Below are 21,165 nucleotides of genomic sequence, written 5' to 3'. Positions count from 1 at the left end.
ATTCTTGCACCCGGGCCCATGAGCCTTTAGCTACGCCCCTGTGATAGACATAACATCATCTCTTACCTCAGACATAGATGCATTCGCCAGAGGTAGTTGCTGATTTTGAGGAGACGACGACATCTGTGGTGATATAGGTGACTCCCTCGTGGGTTCCGAGAGAGTAAATCTTGTTCGCTGACCTCGGACTTCCTGGTCGCATAGCTGGCCTGAAAGAGGTGAGTCCTTCCTCATCTGCAGAGGTGTTTGCGACCGAGGAGAGCCTGGTATACTCCTTCGCTGTGGCAGCGCCAAGAAAATGCGCTCCACTGATCTGGGCGGCATGTCTGAGGTAGAGGAACTAGCCGGCGAGTGTGTATCGGCGCCATCTTGGCCATGCTCCGGAGTGCGGGAAAGGTAGAAATCCATAAGTTTCTCCGGTTTTTTCATCGGTTTCTTCTTTCTGGGCATGTTCCAGTAAGTAGTCCTGTAGTCAGGACCACTCTCGAGGTCCACGGCTGTGTATTAGTCGCTGAAATCGGGCAACAGGAGCAGGAGCTAAGTACTCACACTTCCATCCAGTTCAGCAGCCAGGCCACGCCCCAGGGCGTGTGTTTTAGTCCACGAGCGCAGTAGGGCCACATGTGGGACATTTCTAAAAACTGCAGAATCTGGACAATACATATTTAGTAGTGTTTCTCTGGTAAAACCTTCTGTGTTACAGAAAAAAAATTAATAAAATTGAAATTCAGCAAGAAAAATGAAATTTGCAAATTTCACCTCCACTTTGCTTTAATTCCTGTGAAATGCCTGAAGGGTTAAAAAACTTTCTAAATGCTGTTTTGAATACTTTGAGGGGTCTAGTTTTTAAAATGGGGTGTTTTATCAGGGTTTCTAATACATAGGCCCCACAAAGCCACTTCAGACCTCAAGAGGTACCTTAAAAAAAAGGCTTTTGAAATTTTCTTAAAAATATGAGAAATTGCTGTTTATGTTCTAAGCCTTGTAACGTCCAAGAAAAATAAAATAATGTTCAAAAAACGATGCCAATCTAAAGTAGACATATGGGAAATGTGAACTAGTAACTATTTTGGGTGGTATAACTGTCTGTTTTACAAGCAGATGCATTTCAATTCTGAAAAATGCAATTTTTTCAAAATTTTCTCTAAATGTTGCAATTTTATACCAATAAACACTGAATATATCGACCAAATTTTACCACGAACATGAAGCCCAATGTGTCACGAGAAAACAATCTCAGAATCGCTTGGGTAGGTTTAAGCATTCGGACGTTATTACTACATAAAGTGAAATATGTCAGATTTGAAAAATGGGCTCTGAGCCTTAAGGCCAAAACTAGGCTGCGTTCTTAAGGGGTTAAAGTGTAATTAAACGTTAAAAAAAACCTTTGACATGCCATAGTAAAATGTCAGAAGTTTTGATCATTGGGGGTCTGAGCACTTAGCACCCCCCGACCACTAAAACGAAACAGCAGAAGTGCTCGGGTGAGCGCTGTGCAACTATATTTCTTATCAGCTTTCGTGTGTGTATGCCTATATATATATACACACACACACACACACACACACACACACACACACACACACACACACACACACACACACACACACACACACACACACACACACACACACACACACACACACACACACACACACACACACACACGCGCACACACACACACGCACATTACACACACTATGGCCTCATGCACACGACCTCACTGTTTAGTTGTGCATTCGTGTATCATTAGGGTTCACAGATCCACAACAATTCACCATTATTGGTAAATCCGCAAATCTGGGCGGTAAAATTAATTGTTTTGAGTTTTTGCGGTCCGGATATGCGATAGAAGAGGTGGTGAGTCCATGGCAGGATTTCCCTTCAGCCTCTTCATGCCGGCAGCAGTGCAGTGCAGACACGCGCCCTCTTCGTCCCGACACTGAGCAGGATCATATTACAATAGAGACAGAAGAGTGGAGAGCAGGGGGGGGGGGGTGTTATTAAGGTGGCACAGGAGAAATGTTCTCTTAAGGAGGCAGCACATCTTGCAGCTGCTGATAAGTGGCGGAAACGTCGGCCAGCAGCTCAGGAATGCTGAGGAATGCCGCCCCCTCTGGGACTCTACAGGGTGCCGCCTGAAGCCAGAGGCTCATCTTGCCTCATGTTAGGTGCGTCCCTGGCTGTCCCACAACTCAGACCTCTCCTGAACCAAAGTAATTAACCTCTCAACGTCAATTGGCTGAACTGCTTGCTTGAGAGTTTGCTGCGCACAGGACTGATTTGTTCCTCCTCTGCCGATGCTGCAGACAAACACTTCCTTGTTTTTGGATTAAAGCCCCAATATGCTTTGCAATACTACGTGAATAACGCACAGGACACGGATGATACAAGCGTTCAGTGCGTTATTTTCACGCACCCATAGACTTCAATGGGCGACTGTGATGCGCAAACACACACCAATATAGGAATACAGTAAATTTCACACAACTTTTGCTGCGTGAAAATTCACGCATGTGTGAATGGTCCCATTGAAATCAGTGGGTCCGTGTGCTATGCGTTGTTTCAACGCACGGCACACGGATGTAATTCACGCTCGTGTGATTGAGGCCTTAGGGTGAGTTTAAAAATAGGATTTTAAAAATACTCTGTTAGGCCAAATGCACACGATGCTTATTACGTCGCAGATTTTTTCTGCACAAAAATTGACCTGCGGTAGGTATTAAAAAAATATGCTAGATGTCAATTTATCTTGTGTTTCTGCTTTTGAATTGTTTCTGACTAGTTTAAAAAAAAAAACGCAGCATAAAACCTACACCTATTTCCACATCAAAATGTAAAATCCACACCTATAAACGTATCAAAAAATGCACTATTAGGCTGGGTTCCTACGTAGCATAAATGCTGCGGAATTTCCGCAATGGAATTCTGTGCGGAAATTCCACCGCGTTTACATTAGCAGCAAAGTGGGTGAGATTTCGTAAATCTCATGCCCATGCTTCGGAGAAAAAACGCAGCGCAAATGTTAATAAATTGACCTGCGGTGCAGAATTTAATTACATGTCAATTTATGCTGCGTTTTCATTGATTTTGTGCTGTGGGTTGAATTCAATGGGGATGCAAAACCCGCAAAAGAAAGCCAAGTGCTGTGACTTTTGCCGCGTATTCGCAGCGTTTAAGCCTCAAAAATTGCAACGCAGGAAAAAAACAAACATACTTACCCAGAACGCCCTCCTTCTTCATGCAGTCTGGCCTCCTGGGATGAAGTTGTATCCCATGTGACCACTGCAGCCAATCACAGACTGAAGCATCACATGGCCTGAAACATCATCCAGGGAGGCCGGAGCGAATGTCAGAGGAGGGAAGAGGTAAGTATATGCGATTAGTTACGCAGCGGAATTTCCATCCAATTTTTTCGGACGGAAAGTCCTGCGGGTTCCAGGTTGGATATGCTGTGTGGTTTTTACGCAGCGTATCTGTCCCTTGGGAACCCAGCCTTAGGTGCAGATTTTACCTGCAGAATTACCTGCGGTTTTGATGCAGATTTTGTGCACCAAATTCCTCAATGTGTGCGTGTAGCCTTACAGATCTTGCTAGGGATTTACAGCAAATTAACCCTTTACATTGTAAAAGATGAAATACGTTACATTTCTGCAACATAATAGGCATGTAGCTGATTTAAAAATCAGCAGCACATTCTAAATTCCATGCAGATTTTTTTTCTGCCGCATGTACATGGGGTTTTGAAAACCCCTTTCACATGAGTTAGGGTTTATTTAGATGAACGTGTTAATCCTCCGTGTGAAGGACGTTTTTTTTAATGGACGTCATAAGGCTGCATGTATTTCTAAGGGGCTATTCACACGGCTGTTGTTTTAATGGACTATGTGAAGGGCCTGTAGAAAAAATAGGACATGTCCTTTTTTTGTCCATTTTCACGGATCCCTCAATACACTCAAGTCTATAAGGGATTTGCGAAAACAAGTTCCTCACGGGTGTAAATCAGCCATGAAAAATGGCCGTTATTCACAGCTGATTTTGCAAGCGTTCGTCTGAATATAGCCTTAGATAGTAATTTGTAGTGAATTTTCATTGTGCAATCCACACCAAAAATAGGAAACAAGAGGCCTTGTTCAGACGTCCATGTTCGGTCTGTGAAAAACGGACCGTGTATCCAGGGCTGGCGTCAGCACCCTTGGGGCGGCCCACTCGGCCGTCGGGTGCTGTCCCTGCCGTCGTCACGGCATCAATGTCCATATGTGGACAGTGATGTCAGGAGGTGAGAAGGAGTCCCAGGCAGAGCACCAGCGGCTCTTCTCCGGGACTCCGTCGCTGCGAAAGCCCCTGACATCACTGTCCATATATGGACAGTGATGTCAGAGGGAGAGAAGGAGTACCAGGCAGAGCGTTAGCGGCTCTGCTCCGGAACTCCATCTCTGGGAAAGCCCCTGACATCACTGTCCATATATGGACAGTGATGTCAGGAGGAGAGACGGAGTCCCAGGCAGAGCGCTAGCAGCTCTGCTCGGGGACTCCGTCTCTGGGGAAGACCCTGACATCACTGTCCATATATGGACAGTGATGTCAGGAGGAGTCCCAGGCAGAGCGCTAGAAGCGGCTCTGCTCAGGGACTCCGTCTCCAGGGAAGCCACTGATATCACTGTCCATATATGGACAGTGATGTCAGGAGCAGAGCAGTGTCCCAGGCAGATTGCTAGTAACGCTCTGCCCGGGACTTTGGCTCTGGGGTTACCCCTGACATCACTAGCCCTATATGGACAGTGACGTCAGGGCCTTTCCCAGAGCTGGAGTACTGGAGCAGAGCCCTTACTTGCACTCTGTCTAGGACTTCAGCGCTGCTCCGGACATCACTATCCATATATGAACAGTGATGTCGGGAGCAGGCAGAGTGCTAGTAGTGTTCTGCCTGGGACTATGGCTCTGGGGTTGCCCCTGATAACACCGTCCATATATGGACTGTGACGTCATGGGGTTTCTCCTGAAGCGGAATCCCCAGCCAGAGCATCGGAAATGCTCTTGCTGGGGATTACAGTCATAGAGGGAACCCTTAAATCACTACCTAAATGGTGGGAGGCTGTGTGGTACTACCAGGAAGGGTGGTTGTGTGGCACTACCAGGGAGGGAGGCTGTGTGGCAGTATCAGGGAGGTGGGCAGTGTGGCACTTCCAGGGAGGACGGGGCTGTGTGGGACTACCTGGGAGGGGGGCTGTGTGGCACTACCTGGGAGGTGGGGGCTGTGTGGCAGTACCTGGGAGGTGGGGGCTGTTTGGCACTACCTGGAAGGGGGGGCTGTGTGGCACTACCTGGGGAGGGCTGGATGGCACTATCTCCAGAGGGCACTAAATTTATGGGGGTGCAAACTGGGGGCCTAACTTCTTTATGGGGGCACGAAGTGAGATTTTCTGCCATTTTACTGCCGCTGTGAGTTCCCCCGCAAAGGAGCCTACTAAGTCTGTGTCGCCCAAGGGCCAACATAAACCTGGAGCCGGCCTTGCATGTATCGAATTTCCTGGACCGACCACAGTTCATGGAGCCGAACTCCTAACATCACAGTTATATATGATGCTAGGAGTCCCTACCTCCCCGTGAGAATACTGTCCCCAGTCCTGTACTGAAAACATGATTACAGTGCAAGACGGTATTCCTGCAGGGTGGTAGGGACTCCTAGCATCATAGATAAATGCGATGCTAGGAGACCGGCTCCATGAACTGTGGTCCATCCGGGAAATACGGCCTTAGTCTGGTTACACAGTGCGTCAAATCCCATTTTTTTGCCACAATTTTTGAAAAAAAACACACTATTTTTTTCAAGTTTCTGATGTTTTGTAACATTTTTTATGCAATTTTTGTAATCTCGGCTCAAATCACGTGCAACTTTTAAAATATTTTTTATGAAAAATAGTTTTTACTTTTTGAGATACAGCTGCTTTGTATCCTGTATACAGAGCAGCGGTTTCAAAAGTTAAGACCTGAATCCATCAGGTCAGCGGGACTGACAGGTTCAATGACAGCGTGTCCTGCATGTCTATGACACGCAGGATCGAGCTGTTCCCAATCACATCTAAGTTCAAAACTTAGATGTGATCAATTACAGGTGGATCCTGCGTTGACACTGAACCAGTCAGTCCCAGTGACCTGATGGATTGAGGTCTCAGCGCTAGATACAGCTGCTTTGTATACAGGATACAAAGCAGCTGTGTCTCAAAAAGTAAAAATTATTTTTAATAAAAAGTATTTAGACAGTTGCACAAAACACACTAATAGCTGTTTTTTTGTTTTTTTTTTAAATAAAAATGTATATTTCAAATGTGTAACTTCTATCTGTGAGGAGACTTATTGTCTTAATGTTGGGAATAGCATTCACATCATTTATTTTTTTTATCTTTTCTGTCACGTGTTATTAAAATATAAGTATTGGTTGGAAAGCCAAGAGGTACAATGCGCCACTGGAGCACCAGAGACCACTAGGTTGTTGGATCACTAGAAATTCATGGGCATCATTACATTTCTAGTCAATAGGCGCCTTACAACTGACCTTACCACTGGTCCCCTGCTACCTGAATGCTTATTGATAGCACTTAGAATTAGGTCCAGGATTATCTGGACAGTGACACAGTCTTCATGATTTGCCACCCCATTGGATTTAAAATGAAACAACCGAGATGCGATTGAAGTGTAGACTTTCAGGTTTAATTCAAGGGGTTAAACAAAAATATCCTGTAAAACGTTTAGGAATTGCAACCATTTTTCTACTCAGCCTCCTCATTTCAGGGGCTCAAAAGTAAGTGGACTTGAAAAAGCCTTCATAGAGAAGGTGAAACGTTGCAGTGGATGCTGGATGAATAAACCAGAGTTTTTTTTAGTGCTGCTTCTTTCTCTCTTTTTTGGATACACGTTTGTGCAGGGGGAGGTCACTCCTTGTTTGAAAGCTGAGCACCAGCCTTAACAGGCAAGGAATCACAGTGCTGGTCCTACCCTTGATTTGTCTATATATATATATATATATATATATATATATATATATATATATATATATATATACATAATAACGTTTATTACCTCGTTACAATGGCTCCTGTCAAGGGGTGGGATATATTGTTTAGGCAGCAAATGAATAGTCAGTTCTTGAAGTTAATGTGTTGAAAGCAGAAAAGATGGGCAAGCGTAAGGATCTGAGCGACTTTGACAAGGGACAAATTGTGGTGGCCTAGACGACTGGATCATAGCATCTCCAAATCTGCAGGTGTTGTGGGGTGTTCCCTGTATGCAGTGGTTAGTACCTACAAAACATGGTACAAGTAAGGACAAGTGGTGAACTAGTGACTCGTGAGCTGCCTTTGGGGCTGACTTTGGGGCTCCACCGCAGAAAGCATCTACAATGGGCAGGTTAGCATCAGAACAGGACCATGGAACATTGGAAGGAGGTGACCGATTGTGATGAATTCTGTTTTCTTTTACAATATGTGGATGGCCAGGGGAAGGAGGGTTGCTTACCTGGGAAAGAGATAGCACAAGTATGCACTATGGGAAGAAGGCAAGCCTGCGGAAGCAGTGTATTGCTCTGGGCAATTTTCTACTTGGAAACCGGGATCCTGGCACTCTTGTGGATGCAACATTGACACGTACCACCTATCTAAACATTGTTGCAGACCAAGTACACAATTTCATGGAAACTGTATATCTTGATGCCAGTGACCTATTTCAACAGAGTAAGGTGCCCTTCCACACTGCAACAAAATTTCAGGAATGGTTTGAGGAACATGACAAATAGTTCAAGGTATTAATTTACCCTCTAAATTCCCCAGATCTCAGTCCGATTGAGCATCTGTGGGATGTGCTGGAAAAACATGTCCGATCCACGTGTGCCCCAACTCATAATTTACAGGATCTAATGGATCTGCTGCCAATGTATTGGATACAGATACCAGAGCACACCTTCACAGGTTTTGTGAAGTGAGGTCAGAACAGTTTTGGCGGCACGAGGGGTTGCCATAATATTAGGCAGGGGGTTTTAATGTTTTTGCTGATACGTGTAAATATATAAATAAATACTTATAGTATCCAAACCCACTGTCTTGCTAGATAGACCAGTGATTCCCCAACTCATTATTGTATTGTGGTATATCCGTTAAATTGGCCATAACTTAATTAATGTGTGAGATGTGACATTATAGTGGCTACATGGTGGTATGTGTGGATGTGGATGAATGCGGTGGCATAGCATGCCTAGCAGGCAGCAGAAACCTGTATGGCGGTGTTTACTAAAACAAATCTGAGAAATTTAGAAAAGTAGAAAACTATGGAAAAAAATATAATCATGTTCTTGTTATGACCAGTGACCTACATTGGGACCATACATTTCAGCAGTAACAGAAATCACCGTGGGCTCAGTCCCCTGCCAATTTACTAAGTGAAAGGCTGTATTGGACACCTTACAATTATAGCAGAGTAGCACCACTATTGTATCTAAGATGTGCCAGCATGGAAAAGTAATGAAGTGATCCATAAAGCAAACGTGTTTTTCCAAACAGGGTTATAAAGAAAACAGATCAGCAGGGAAAGAATAGATGTCAGAGACATGTTGGAGTTCATTTTGCAATGTATTTATATCTATACAAGAATGAAAACATGGAAAAATTTGTGTAATGTGAGCATAGCTTAACAAGGTATGTTTTCTGCAAGCATCTCCAAATATGTAGGTACAGTCTATTGTCAGTAAAGACAAATATTTCAATACAAAAGCATAGAACAGGAATTTTTATATTTTTGACTTGTATTACATAAAACTATTGCAAACAAAACAATATAATGATATAGATCAGATCTCTCACTGTATTTCTATAGTACGGTTTACTGTATAAGCTAGAAATCACTCTGACGTGACATTAGGGACACTAATTTCATTTGACTGAAGCAGTCTTTTGACATGTGCAACCAGGGATACCGACCTTTATATTCATTGTTTTTTCTGGACAATTTACAAAAAAATCAAACAGCCAAATCTTCTAACAAGTAAAAAAACTAAATCAAAGAGACTGCCATTTCGTGATTTACATTTTAAATGACAAAGTTACCTCCTATCTAGATAATAGAAATCCTGCTCCCCTTGTATAGGTAGATATGAGACTTGTCTCCCAATTAAAGGGGTTTTCCCACAATCACAAATTATCACCTATCTACAGGATAGTTTAAATTTTTCTAATTGCTGGGGGTCCCACCACTCGGAACCCCACCGATCGTGAGGACACAGGTCACAATCCCCCATATCCTCCTTCCTGTACCTGTGGATAGGTGATAATTAATGATTTTGGAAAACCCCTTTAATGGGTGGTGTGTGGTGACTGCTATCCCCAGATTTTATCACTCCATGGGACATCCAGGATCCATGCCTTGGAACAAAACAATAAGAAAAAAGGACGACTGTTGCCACTGTCACCATGAAAATCGATGTCAAGATAAGGCTACATTTACACGACTGTGAAAAAAAAATGGCCATTAAAAACTGATCAACTGTCAGTTTTTCATGGCCATTTTGCATCAGTGTGTCTCCAATTTTTCTGTCTGTTTTTAATGGCCGTTTGTCATCCGTTTCCCATTCGTTTTTCATGGCCGTTAAAAAAAACTGATGAATTTAATTTATTGATTTTATTGTCCAAACCCCCTGAAAACACCACAGTTTCCATGTAGATAGTGCTGCAATAACCCTGTAGATAGTGCCACAGTGCCCACTGTAGATAGTGCCCACATAGTGCCACAGTGCCAACTGCAGATAGTGCAGATAGGTTTAAAGGCTTTATTGGTCTCAATAAAATACATGTTTCAGGGCTACTTGTCCTATCCCCAGAGTGAAAAAAGGCGCTAAACCTACCTCTAGGTGGGATTTTGGTCAGTTATTTAGCAATAAATTTAAAAGGTGCTGTCTTTAAAAAGACGGCTCGTAAGAAGACGCCTGCGTCAAAGAAGTGCATGTCACTTCTTGGGCCGTTTTTGGAGCCGTTTTTCATTGACTCCATTGAAAAACAGCTCCAATAATGTCCGTAAAATACGCAGCGAAAAACGCAAGTTGTTAAAAAACGTCTGAAAATCAGGAGCTGTTTTCAGGCGAAAACAGCACCGTAATTTCAGACGGATTTTGCTACTGCGTGTGAACATACCTTAAGGCTGGGTTCACACGACCATGTTACGTCCGTAATGTACGGAACGTATTTCGGCCGGAAGACCCGGACCGAACACAGTGCAGGGAGCCGGGCTCCTAGCATCATAGTCATGTACGACGCTAGGAGTCCCTGCCTCTGCGTGGAACTACTGTCCCGTACTGTAATCATGATTACAGTACGGGACAGTTATCCTGCAGCGAGGCAGGGACTCCTAGCATCGTACATCACTATGATGCTAGGAGCCCGGCTCCCTGCACTGTGTTCGGTCCGGGTCTTCCGGCCGAAATACGTTCCGTACATTACGGACGTAACATGGTTGTGTGAACCCAGCCTTACAGATAATTCAGTGGGAAGCGTGAATAGGATAAAAAATAATCCCTTTTTCCTATATTCACATCGTAATAATAAATTATATAACTTACACAGTGAATTTTTTCTACACCTGAACTGCACAATAAAAAAAAATACAATTTCTTCCACATAGAAAAGGCCTCATACAGCCACGTCAATGAAAAAATACAAAAGTATTGGCTGCTAAAAGGCAGAGAGGCAAAAACTAAAAAATTTAGCTGGTCATTAAGGCTTTTTCAGGCCCGGTCATTAAGGGGTTAATGACCAGCTAAATGTTTTTTCTATTTTTTCATTAAGGGTATGTTCACACGCTAGACTAAAAATGGCTGTAAAATACGGAGCTGTCTTCAAGGGAAAACAACTTCTGATTTTCAGCCGTTTTTTAACCATCAAGCGTTTTTGGATGCGTTTTTTACAGCTGTTTTTGGAGCTCTTTTTCTATTGACCCAATGCAAAACGGCTCCAAAAACGGCTCAAGAAGTGACATGTAATTATTTTTTACGGGGCGTTTTTTTGCGTGCCATTTTTAAAAACGGCCGCGTAAAAGACACCCCGTGGGAACGGAACACCGTTTTTCCCATTGAAATCAATGGTTGGAGGCGTTCAGCCCCCATATTTTCAGCCATTTTTCGTGGGCGTTTACTGCCCGAAAAACGACTCAAAATAGGCCGTGTGAACATACCCTAATGCGGCTATATGACACCTTGCTATATACGAGAGAAATTGTATTTTTGTTCTGCGTGGTTTGGGAATGGAAAGAATTTACTGTGTAAGTTATGTAATTAATTCTTTCGATGTGAGTATAGGAAGAAACTATTTCCAGTATTTTTTTATCTTTCTTGTTTATTTTTTATTCCGTTCACATTTCATGCTAAATAATCTATTAAATAAATTCTTCAGGTTATTACGTTAGTGAAGATACCTAGTTTGTGTAGGTTTTTTACTTTTATGAAATGTATGGGCCATAAAATATATTTTATGCTAAATAATGTTTGTTTTTTAATTTTTTAAATTTTTTGTTACATTTTGTTTTATCCCGTTAAGGGATAACTTTAATTGCAACTTTATTTTTTTACGTATAATGTATTAGCACACTCCTATGCTAATTCAGTATACAGTATCACTATGACACAGACTGCTGTTAGGGCAAAACATAGGGCTGACAGCACAAGGTTCCCAAAGTCGCCAATAGTGTCACCGATTTCCGGTGACGCGATTAAAGTATATAGTGCCCTTTGATCATGCCGAGGTCATAGACCATGGTGATCAAGGCTGGCATCAGCACTCGGCAAACCCAGGCAAGTACCGTGCCTCACTGCGTTTGGGGGAGCCCACTCGGCCGCCGGGTGCTGTTGCTGCTGTCATCATGGCATCACTGTCCATATATGGATAGTGATGTCAGGAGGAGGGTAGGAGTCCCAGGCATTGAACTAGCAGCTCTGCTCCGGGACTCTGTCGCTGGGGAAGCTCATGACATCACTGTCCATATATGGACAGTGATGTCAGAGGGAGAGAAGGAGTCAGAGGCAGAGAACTACAAGCGTCTCTGCTCCGGGACTCCGTCTCTGGGGAAGCCCCTGACATCACTGTCCATATATGGACAGTGATGTCAGGAGGAGAGAAGGAGTCCCAGGCAGAGCGCTAGAAGTGGCTCTGCTCTGGGACTTCAGCTCTGGGGAAGCCCCTGACTTCGCTGTTCATATATGGACAGTGTTGTCAGGAGCAGAGCAATGTCCCCTAGTAGCGCTCTGCCTGGGGCTTTGGCTCTGGCGTTGCCCGTGACATCACTAGCCATATATGGACAGTGATGTCAGGGGCTTCACAGAGCTGGAGTACCAGAGCAGAGCCTTTTCTAGCTCTCTTCCCGGGACTTCAGCTCTGCTCCGGACATCACTATCCATATATGGACAGTGATGTCAGCAGCAGAGCAGGAGTCCCAGGCAGAATGCTAGTAGTGCTCTGCCCGGGACTATGTCTCTGCGGTTGCCCTGACAACACTGACATACATGGAAAGTGACGTCAGGGGTTTCTCCTGAAGCGGAATCCCCAGCCAGAGCATTAGCAATGCTCTGGCTTGGGATTCCACTTCTAGAGGTAAAGGCGCTACCTACAGGGAGAGAGGCTGTGTGGTACTATCTTGGAAGAGGGCTGTGTGGAACTAAATTGGAGGGGGGCTGTGTGGCACCACCTGGGAGGGGGGCTGTGTGGCACTATCCACAGAGGGCACTAAAGTTATGATGGTACAAACTGGGGGCCTAACTTCTATTTGGGGCAAAAAGTGACGTTTTCTGCCATTTTACTGCCGCCGTGAGTTCCCCCCAAAGGGGCCTACTAAGTCTGTGTCACCCAAGGGCCCACATAAACCTGGAGCCGTCCCTGGCGGTAATCAAAGGGTTAAACTGCTGGGGAGTTTTTTTCCGCTCCAAGCTGTATTCAGAAGGCTGCACTAAGTTCAGGAGCTATTAGTAACAGCTACTGCTAAGAGGATAAGCGCACATGGGAGCGCTCAGAAGCCTTTTCTACAGCGATGCCAAACAGCATAGGACTGGGGTTCCTTGGGCTCACCAGAGGATATAATTTTGAGGGCTGACCCTCCATCTATATGGAACATGTTTAACCCCTTAGTGACCACCAATACACCTTTTTACGTGATTCACTAATGGGCTTTAGGCTAGGCTGACGCCTTTTCACGTCAGCCTAGTCTAAGTCCTGCACGGGTCTCCCGTGCAGGCAGGAGCCGGGGCTCTGCTGTCTGATGACAGCTGAGCTCCTGCTCCAACGCCCGCGATCGAAGTTTACTTCGATCGCGGCCGTTTAACCCGTTAAATGCCGCCGTCAATAGCGACCGCGGCATTTAACTTTGTTTACAGAGGGAGTGCGCTCCCTCTGTCACCCATCGGCGGCCCGCGAATGAAATCGCGGGTCTCCGATGGGGTGTCATGGCAGCCGGGGGCCTGATAAAAGCCCCCAGGTCTGCCCTGGACATATTCCTGTTAGGACGCGCCGGAGGCACGTCCTAACAGATTGCCTGTCAGATTTACACTGACAGGCAATAATGCTCTGGTATACGAAGTATACCAAAGCATTATAGCAGCGATCGGAACATCGCACAGTAAAGTCCCCTAGTGGGACTAATAAAATCAGTCATCAAAGTGAAATAAATATTACGGTATTAATAAAAAGTACAGTAAAAAAATAAATAAAACCATTTTTTTCCATAAAAAGTGGTTTTATTTAGTAAAAGTGTAAAAAAAAAAAAAAAGTACACATATGTGGTATCGCCGCGACCGTAATGACTCCATTAATAAAGTTAATATGTAATTTAAACCGCAAAGTGAACACTGTAAAAAAAAAACGCAAAAAAACATGGCGAAATTGCAATTTTTTTCCATTGCCCCCCAAAAAAGTCATAATAAAAATGAATCAATAAGTCCCATGCTCCCCAAAACAGTACCAATCAAAAGTACGTCTCGTCCTGCAAAAAACAAGCCCAAAAAATCACTACATTGATGGAAAAATAAAAAAATTACGGCTCTTGGAATGCGACGATGCAAAATCAAATAATTTTAGTTCAAAAGTGTTTTTATTGTGCAAAAGTCGTAAAACATAAAAAAAACTCTACATATGTGGTATCGCCGTAATCGTACCGACCCATAGAATAAAGGTAATATGTTATTTACGTCGCACAGTGAACGGCGTCAATTTAAAAACGCATAGAACAATGGCGGAATTTCAGGTTTTTTTTATAATCCCCCCCAAAAAGGTTAATAAAAGTTAATATAAAAATTATATGTACCCAAAAATGGTGCCATTAAAAAGCACAACTAATCCCGCAAAAAAAAAGTCCTCATACAGCTATGTAGACGAAAAAATAAAAACGTTATAGCTCTTTGAATGCGACTATAGAAAAACGAATAAAATAGCTTGGTCATTAGGGCCTAAAATGGGCTGGTCACTAAGGGGTTAATATTTATTATAACATAGTCCTTGTTGTTATCATTGTAGACACCGGACATATCATCAATAATAAAATCTAATAGATAATTTGTGAATCAACTCATGAAAAATAGACCTAGTCGCAAGTGATTGCTCCAAAGTCACCTCCAAATGGGGTTGTCTTCTGCTGGACCTTTATTGTGTTAGAGGCTGGGCCCACTGGAGGATCCTCTGGTTCTCTGGTGGGCCAGTCTGACCCTGACGCCAAAAGAAGTTGGTGTAGATTGGGGGTCTACATTGCCCGCCGTCAAAATACATTATTATTGGCTAACATAAACACTCTATTTTATTATTCATTGCTGGATTAACAATTCATTTGCAAAGTGATTTTAATTTAGAAAACCAAAAATGAATAATTGAGTAATATACAATGCATTCAGAAAGTCTTCAGACCCTTTACATTTTTCACATTTTATTATGTTGAGGTCTTGTGCTAACATAAGAAAACATTCAAGTATGTCATCATCATTCTGCACTCAACACCCCATAATGACAAAATGAAAACAGAATGTTAGTAAACTTTGCTATTTTATTGATAAGGAAAAACGAAAATATTGCATTGACATAAGTATTCAGACCCTTTACTCAGTACATAGTTGAAGCACCTCTGGCAGTGATAGCAGCCTCCAGTCTTCTTGGGTATGATGCCACAAGGTTTGCACACCTGGATTTGGGGATTTTCTGCCATTTTCTATGCAGATCCTTTCAAACTCTGTCAGGTTGGTTGGGGGCCGTCGGTGGACAGCCATTTTCAGGTCTCTCCAGAGATCTTGGATTGGGTTCAAATCAGGGTTTCCGGCTGGGCCACTCATGGACATTCACAGTGTTGTCCCTAAGCCACTCCTGTGTTGTCTTGGCTGTGTATTTAGGGTCATTGTGTTGTTGGAAGGTAAACCTTTGGTCCAGTCTGAGTTCCAGAGCACTCTGGATAATGTTTTCATTAAGAATATCTCTGTACTTTTCTACATTTATCTTTCCCTCAACAGTGACTAGTCTCCCTGCCCCAGCTGCTGAAAAATACCCCAACAGCATGATGCTGCCACCACTATGCTTCACTATAGGGATGATATTGGGCAGGTAATGTGTATTTTACTGAGGAGAGGCTTCTTTCTGGCCCCTCTGCCATAAAGCCCAGATTGATGGAGTGCTGCAGTGATTGTTTACTTGACCCTGTTAATATGATGTAACAATCATCAATTTACAATTAACATTAAATGTTGTTAATGTGTTCAAATTATTGTAGAACTATAGACATACAGTGCATTTGGAAAGTCTTCAGACCCTTTCACTTTTTTCACATTTCGTTATGTTGAGGCCTTAAGTCAAGTCTTTCCCAATCATTCTGCACCTAATACCTCATAATAACAATGTGAAAACAGAATTTTAGAAGTTATTACAAATTTATTAAAAATGAAAAGCTCAATTTGCGCATGGACATAAGTATTCAGACCCTTTGCTATGACACTTGAAAGTTAGCTCTGAGGGCATCTGATTTCTCTAGATCATCTTTGAAATGTTTCTACACCTTGATTGAAGTCCACCTGTGGTAAATTCATTTGATTGGACATGATGTGGAAAGACACACCCCTGCTTATATAAGGTCTCACAACTAACAATGCATATCAGAGCAAAAACCAAGTCATGAGTGTAATGAATCGGGGTAGGGAGATGGACAGGTGAGCCCTAATCTACCTGTAACTCAGTCCCTGCCTACTTGCATGACCCGTCCTAAGTGATGGCGTTCAACTGGGCAACGGTCCCGACGCACAGTAAGTGAAAGACAGACAACACAAGACAGGGGCACAAAGAAGCAAAGGGGGAAGTAGGGGCAGTTGCCCACGGAAACACCGTGAGCAACAGGCAGTGGTGAACGAGCCGAATCAAACCAGGAGAGTACGTAGTAGCAAAATCAGAGCAGGAGAATAGTCAGACAAGCCAGGGTCAATAAGTAACAGCGGTCAATCAGGTAAATAGCAGGAATCGCAGAGCCAGGAAACCAGACAATCACAGGCAAGGAACATGCTGCAAGTGAGGGTATAAATAGACCAAAGGCGGGAGCTAGAACCATCAGGCCAGGCTGTGATAGGTTCTCCCTCTCCTCAGCCTGCAAGCCTGAGTGGTAACAGATCGCATCACTCTAGCAGACCTTGGAGCTGATGAAGGCTGATTAACCCCGGGCGTCGACACAGAACCTGTGTCTGGCAAACCCTTTACAATGAGGAGGACAGAACTGCCTGTAGAGCTCAGAAACAGGATTGTGTGGGGGCACAAATCTGGAGAAGGGTACAAAAAAAATTCTGCTGCACTCAAAGTTCCCAAGAGCACAGTGGCCTCCGTAAATCTTAAATGGAAGAAGTTTGGAACAAACAGGAGACTAAGTAATCAAACCAAACTAAGTAATCAGGGGAGAAGGTCCTTGCTAAGAAATGTTACCAAGAACCTAATAGTCGCTCTGGCTAAGTCCCAAAGACCCTTGGTGCAGATGGGAGAAACTTCCAAAAGGTCAACCAAACAAGTCTGCATTTTTATTGAACTGGGATAGTCCCATGGGCATAAATAGGAAAGGCTGTGCTCCATAGCAAATTTTTGAGTGCCACACACAGCCCCTCTTGTAGATGTTGCCCTCCTATAGATTGTGACATTCAGGCTCACTGTACACAGTTGCTATACAACCCCCCTGTAGATAGTGCTACCCTTCCCCCTTGTAGACAGTGCCATAAAGCAATCACTTGTAGATAGTGCCCCCACCTCCCCCTTGTAGAAAGTGCCATAGAGCCCCCTGTAGATAGTGCCCACCTCCCCCTTGTAGATAGCAACCCCATCCCCTTGTGAGTAGTGCCATACAGCCCCCCTGTAGATAGGGCCATACAGCCCCCTGTAGAATGCGCCCCCACCTCCCCTTGTAGATAGTGCCATACAGTCCCCCCGTAGATATCGCCCCACCTCTCCCTTTTAGATAGTGCCATATAGCTCCCCTACAGATAGCGCCCCACCTAACCCTTGTAGATAGCAGCATCCCCACCTGATTGCGCCCCCCCCCCCAAACAAATAAAACAAAAAACGTTATACTCAACTAGGCTTCGTTCCTTCAATGAATGGAGCTGTTCCAAAGAATCAATGCCAGCGTGATCCAGTGACGTCATCACGCCGGCCTGTGCAGGGATCCTAACTCTGTGCCTGATAGGCCTGATAGGCTGATAGCCTGATAGGCTGCAGGCCGAACGTGGCCTGTAGCCAAGCAAGTGGCAGAGCAGGGAGATATCCTTAGGATGCAGATAATATTGAATGTGGCTATGGCTGCTACAGCTATAGTTACGCCACTGGATAGTCCTATCATTAGTGCCTATAAAATAAAATACCACATATAGTATTAACCGTGATTTCCATACAATTATAGCACTGATGTCACGATGCGGGGTGTGGACCCTGTGGGTTGCCCCTGTGGGTTGCTTTATGTAGGGGAAACCACCCAAGAATGCAGGAATAGGCTTAGCCAACATAAATATACTATACGTCAAAAGAAGTTGGATTTACCCATTCCCCAACATTTTGATAAATATCGACACAATGTCTCTCAATTAAGCTTTAGAATTATCGATGGGATCCCTGAATTACGTAGGGGAGGTAATAGGGAAGCCACGTTGGATCTATGAGCTTGATTGTTTGGAGCCAAAAGACTTAAATCGAGAATTCAAAATTGTCTCTCTCTTCTAGCTTTACGTTGGAATGCTGTTTCTGCCATGTTGCTGTAGGTTTGGTTTGAAATTTAAGTGCTTGTACCTAACAATCGTACGGATTTGTTATGATTTTTATAAATTTTTTTGGTTTTATCTTATAATAAACAAAAAATCTTTTTCTTTTTTCTTAGATTGTTTACAGCTGTTTGGATCTTGTAAACTCTGTGGAGATGGAATTCCAGACCAATATGATATAAATTAACATCTTTTTCAAATGTCTATCGTTATTCTGCCATGCATATTTCCTCTTGATGTCATTCATTATAATAAAATGCCCTTCTTTTATATGCGCTTTCGTGGTATGTATATTTCTACACTGTAGATTAGAATGTTCCCTGAGACCTTGAGACACAGGACAACTTTTATGTGAGTGTATGCTCTTTAGACATAGTGACACTATGTATTCATAATTGGGGTGATTTTTTTTTTTTTTAAAAAGTAACAATTGTTTTCCCCTTCTGCGATATTATCTTATGGTTCTCACTATTGTTAGGCTATGGGACACTATGAATGAGTGCAGTGCTGGTTATCTTTAACACGTGCTGCGTTATGGACATTAACCAGTGGCTATCCTATACAATGGGCTAAAAATTAAAGATAAGATAAAATATAGATGGAACCTATTGAATGAGTGTTTATAAAAGATTAAGGTATTAGACTGCTATGTTGACGTGATATTCCTTTAGTATTCTAATCTACGACATCCACTCGTGGTCACATGCTTTTTTGAGTATGTTACATTAAGAAGCAAGTATGTTGGCAGATGAATAGTTAAATTACTGCCTACTATGTATTTGGAGTGTCTGGACATGTGATCAGCGCTCGATGACATTGCTTGCTGCTTGCAGTCACATGATCGCGGTCGCCAGGCAACGGTAACGCTGCTGTGATGCGTATTGAATCCTGCCCATGGACAGTAGGGCTGAATGCCGATACATGAAAATATAACATTGACGAGTTATTGACAACTCGTTTTAGATGATTCGGCCATCCATCCACTCGGGTACTGTTTATATTGTATGTAATGTATTTTATTATACGTTTCTTGATGTACTTTGTTTATTATTATTGATTATGTTACACCTGTATTTGACACTTGCAATTAGTGTCATGATGTCACTTCCTCTATATAAACTGCACATTAGCACTTTGTTTACTGCTTGAAAAAGACCCTCACTGGGGTCGAAACGTTGCTATTTATGGTGAAATAAAGACACCTCTTTTTTGATACCTGGATAACGTGTGTGCTACGGTTTTTCTACCTTCTTGTGTCTTCTAGTAATAAAATGTTTTAATTTGCCAAAATGCAAACACAACCTCCTACAGATTTAGTGTTTGGTATTTTTATATTAGGAAGAGCTAGTTGGCTTCCTAATGATATTTGTTGTCTACTTTGCTTTTCTAATTCCATGCAGCTTGCTATATGACTGAATGTTTTAAATCTTTTAGTTGTACCAATTTGTGGTTGAAAGTCTGTTCAGTGTTCAGAGTGAAATTATATTTCTATTTCAGGGTTAGTTGGAGATAAATCATAAACATCAAAGCAAAGTAAAATTAGTAATGTAATTCTTGCATGATATGCTGTTGCACTTGCACGCAGCGGTGACATTTGTTTAAATTGTAGGTGGGCCAGCTAATATGTCAGTGTCAAAAATATGCATTTGATGATTTGGGATGGATGAAGATGAAAGAACAAACACAGCTATCTAAATATTCTATGCATATTTCTACCTGCATAAGTTATTTTGCACAGAAACTAGTATATATTTGATTATAAATATAGATAAAGGGTGGTTTTCTTAGGCCTTGTTCACACGGCGCTCAAAAAAACCAAAGTGTAAACTTGTCAAAAATGTAAGTGTTTTTGACGCATTGTCGTCGCGTTTTTTTATGCACTTTGTGCGCATTTTTGGTACGTTGTACGTGCCAAGAAATGACCTGACGCTTCTATTTTTACACAACGCGTTTTTTAAACACGCACGCGTAAAAAGCATGCATTAAAGCATGCATTTTTGATGCGTTTTTCAGCGCGTAAAACTCATCAAAACCGCGTCAAATACACGCTGTGTGAAAAAGGCCTTAGAGATGTGTTCTTTTTCTGTCAATTCTTTATTTTCAGTTTTATTAAACAATGGGATAGGAAAAGCATGTACAGTAAGAAAGGAATTGGGATTTACATAAACCACAAAAGATAGTGTAAACATTTCTCTTTAGAGTCTCTGTTGACTGACATGGATGAATCTATAATATACAGTAACATAATTTGTAACATAGTTATTATAGCTGAAAAAAGACATAAATCCATCCAGTTCAGCCTATTTTGCTAAAATGTTGACCCACTTAAGACAAGCCAAAGACAAGACAACATTATATTTATCAGAGTGAAAATAAAAAAAGTTAATTCCTGACTCCAAATATGGCAATCGAGATAAATCCCTTTTCTCCAAATAACCCTTTTTTTTTTTATTTCCTGGGCACTGTGGTCCACCCATATCCTGCATTTGAGCTTGCTCAAGTTCTACTATGTTTTTCTAGTCCACTGGTGCTTAAACCTGTACGCAATAATCTATGTGAAATCTAACTAGTGATTTATAAAATGGTAGAACTCTGTTCTCGTCTTGCATATATATGCCCCTTTTGTTGCACCCCGTGATCTAAATAGCCTTTGCAGCAGCTGCATGACAATGGCTTCTGCAGTTAAGTTTACTGTCAAGTAAAATTCCCAAGTCATTTTCCATGTCAGTTTTACCCAGTTCTTTCCCATTTACTTTGTAATGCTGGCATGTATTTTCCCTTCCCAAGTGTATAATCTTATATTTATCAGTGTTAAACCTCATTAGCTACTTTTCTGCCAAGATCCACTTCTAATAGATAACTGTCCTCGTTTGTATTAATTCCTTTAC

This window comes from Rhinoderma darwinii, chromosome 2 (assembly GCF_050947455.1).
Source record: "Rhinoderma darwinii isolate aRhiDar2 chromosome 2, aRhiDar2.hap1, whole genome shotgun sequence".
Classification (NCBI taxonomy): Eukaryota; Metazoa; Chordata; class Amphibia; order Anura; family Rhinodermatidae; genus Rhinoderma; species Rhinoderma darwinii.
The sequence above is the reverse complement of the archived record's forward strand: the minus strand, read 5'-3'. Positions refer to the sequence as shown.